Source organism: Syngnathus typhle, linkage group LG6, assembly GCF_033458585.1.
Source record: "Syngnathus typhle isolate RoL2023-S1 ecotype Sweden linkage group LG6, RoL_Styp_1.0, whole genome shotgun sequence".
NCBI lineage: Eukaryota > Metazoa > Chordata > Actinopteri > Syngnathiformes > Syngnathidae > Syngnathus > Syngnathus typhle.
In genome coordinates this window covers 16,744,321-16,747,930 of record NC_083743.1, presented here as the reverse complement: position 1 = coordinate 16,747,930, position 3,610 = coordinate 16,744,321, and positions in this window count along the sequence as shown.

The window sequence follows — 3,610 nt, the reverse complement described above, 5'->3', positions numbered from 1 at the left end:
GTGCCAACGGCTCTTGCGCCGTAATGTGTCCGCTTTGCCTGGTTCCCTCGGTCGGCCACGAACGGCGAAAAATCAGCCTCTCCTTCTGGAGCTCGCCTAAGTGCCAACGGCTCTTGCGCCGTAATGTGTCCGCTTTGCCTGGTTCCCTCGGTCGGCCACAAATAGCGAAAAATCAGCCTCTCCTTCTGGAGCTCGTGCCAACTTTGGCGAATATTTTCTAAGTGCCAACGGCTCTTGCGCCGTAATGTGTCCGCTTTGCCTGGTTCCCTCGGTCGGCCACAAATAGCGAAAAACCAGCCTCTCCTTCTGGAGCTCGCCTAAGTGCCAACGGCTCTTGCGCCGTAATGTGTCCGCTTTGCCTGGTTCCCTCGGTCGGCCACAAACGGCGAAAAATCAGCCTCTCCTTCTGGAGCTCGCCTAAGTGCCAACGGCTCTTGCGCCGTAATGTGTCCGCTTTGCCTGGTTCCCTCGGTCGGCCACAAATAGCGAAAAAATCAGCCTCTCCTTCTGGAGCTCGCCTAAGTGCCAACGGCTCTTGCGCCGTAATGTGTCCGCTTTGTCTGGTTCCCTCGGTCGGCCACAAACGGCGAAAAATCAGCCTCTCATTCTGGAGCTCGTGCCAACTTTGGCGAATATTTTCTAAGTGCCAACGGCTCTTGCGCCGTAATGTGTCCGCTTTGCCTGGTTCCCTCGGTCGGCCACAAATAGCGAAAAAATCAGCCTCTCCTTCTGGAGCTCGCCTAAGTGCCAACGGCTCTTGCGCCGTAATGTGTCCGCTTTGCCTGGTTCCCTCGGTCGGCCACAAACGGCGAAAAATCAGCCTCTCATTCTGGAGCTCGTGCCAACTTTGGCGAATATTTTCTAAGTGCCAACGGCTCTTGCGCCGTAATGTGTCCGCTTTGCCTGGTTCCCTCGGTCGGCCACAAATAGCGAAAAAATCAGCCTCTCCTTCTGGAGCTCGCCTAAGTGCCAACGGCTCTTGCGCCGTAATGTGTCCGCTTTGTCTGGTTCCCTCGGTCGGCCACAAACGGCGAAAAATCAGCCTCTCATTCTGGAGCTCGTGCCAACTTTGGCGAATATTTTCTAAGTGCCAACGGCTCTTGCGCCGTAATGTGTCCGCTTTGCCTGGTTCCCTCGGTCGGCCACAAATAGCGAAAAAATCAGCCTCTCCTTCTGGAGCTCGCCTAAGTGCCAACGGCTCTTGCGCCGTAATGTGTCCGCTTTGCCTGGTTCCCTCGGTCGGCCACAAACGGCGAAAAATCAGCCTCTCATTCTGGAGCTCGTGCCAACTTTGGCGAATATTTTCTAAGTGCCAACGGCTCTTGCGCCGTAATGTGTCCGCTTTGCCTGGTTCCCTCGGTCGGCCACGAACGGCGAAAAATCAGCCTCTCCTTCTGGAGCTCGCCTAAGTGCCAACGGCTCTTGCGCCGTAATGTGTCCGCTTTGCCTGGTTCCCTCGGTCGGCCACAAATAGCGAAAAATCAGCCTCTCCTTCTGGAGCTCGTGCCAACTTTGGCGAATATTTTCTAAGTGCCAACGGCTCTTGCGCCGTAATGTGTCCGCTTTGCCTGGTTCCCTCGGTCGGCCACAAATAGCGAAAAATCAGCCTCTCCTTCTGGAGCTCGCGCCAACTTTGTCAAAAAATTTCTAAGTGCCAACGGCTCTTGCGCCGTAAAGTGTCCGCTTTGCCTGGTTCCCTCGGTCGGCCACAAATAGCGAAAAATCAGCCTCTCCTTCTGGAGCTCGCGCCAACTTTGTCGAAAAATTTCTAAGTGCCAACGGCTCTTGCGCCGTAAAGTGTCCGCTTTGTCTGGTTCCCTCGGTCGGCCGCAAATAGCGAAAAATCAGCCTCTCGCCCGTCAGGTACCAGGCGTTGGGGTACCAGGGGTAAGTGCAGTACCAGCTTTGGTCTGTTGGTGCGCCAGAGTACGATGAGTTGGTCCCCCTAGTCACTGTACTCATTACCTTTACCCCCAAATCGCAAAATATAGTCAGAACGAGTGTGGGGAACACAAGTTTTGGCCCCGAGAACCAGGCGGCTGGTGTCTCTAGCGATGTGTTCCCCCCCAAAAAGTGTTCACATGCTCGGACAGCGAACCTAGGAGCTACCGCAAAGCACTCTGGAAGTGCAAGAGCGAAAAATTTTCTAAGTACAAAAACTCTCGAAAATTTTCAAAGTGTCACAGTGCTCGAAAATTTTCAAAGTGCTACATGCTTTCCATCCAAGGAAGGAATAGTGGCGGACCGGCCGCCTCCTTAAACACAAGCCGGCGGAACGACGGGGAGGACCGGCCGCCTCCTTAAACACAGGCCGGTGGAACGTTTGGCAGAATTCTTCTCGTGGAGGACCGGCCGCCTCCTTAAACACAGGCCGGTGGAACGTTTGGCAGAATTCTTCTCGTGGAGGACCGGCCGCCTCCTTAAACACAAGCCGGCGGAACGACGGGGAGGACCGGCCGCCTCCTTAAACACAGGCCGGTGGAACGTTTGGCAGAATTCTTCTCGTGGAGGACCGGCCGCCTCCTTAAACACAGGCCGGTGGGAACGGTTGGCAGAATTGCGTGACGGCCGCCTGCTCCCGGCGTCCGCACGTGAACGAACACCCCCTCCCGGGGACGGCCGTCTGCTCCCGACCGCCGTCCTTCACCCCCTCACCTTCCGGACCCCCGTCTGCTCCCGGCGGGCCTCCGAGTACCCCCACCTTCTCCCGAACTGACCGACAGGCAATGAGACCCGCCTTGGTAGGGCCCCCACCGGCCCCGGCTCGCGCCGGCGTTGGGTGGACGGTTCCTCCCCACTTGCGGGTCGCTCTCCACGGAGGACCGGTCGCCTCACTAAACATAGGCCGGGCGAAAATCTGCGAATGTTATACATCCAAGGAGGGAGGACCGGCCGCCTCCTTAAACCACCGGCCGGGCACAAATATGCGAATGTTATACATCCAAGGAGGGAGGACCGGTCGCCTCACTAAACATAGGCCGGGCGAAAATCTGCGAATGTTATACATCCAAGGAGGGAGGACCGGCCGCCTCCTTAAACCACCGGCCGGGCGAAAATCTGCGAATGTTATACATCCAAGAAAGGAAGGAAGGAGGGAACCGGCCGCCTCCTTAAACACAGGCCGGGCGAAAATCTGCGAATCTTATCCATCCAAGGACGGAGGACCGGCCGCCTCCTTAAACACAGGCCGGTAGGAACGGTTGGCAGAATCGCGTGACGGCCGCCTGCTCCCGGCGTCCGCACGTGAACGAACACCCCCTCCCGGGGACGGCCGTCTGCTCCCGGCCGCCGTCCTTCACCCCCCTCAGCTTCCGGACCCCCGTCTGCTCCCGGCGGGCCTCCGAGTACCCTCCCCTTCTCCCGAACTGACCGACTGGCACTCATGACCCGCCTTGGTAGGGCCCCCACCGGCCCCGGCTCGCGCCGGCGTTGGGTGGACGGTTCCTCCCCACTTGCGGGTCGCACTCTAGCGCCTCGGCCGCCGCGAGAGCGTGCGCTACGCGCCGCCCCCGCAGGCCTTGGCGCGACCGAACGGCAGCGAGACCGAGACGCCCCGAATCCCCCACCTAGAGGAAATCAACGGAGGCCGAGCGCGCGATCCGATTGCGGC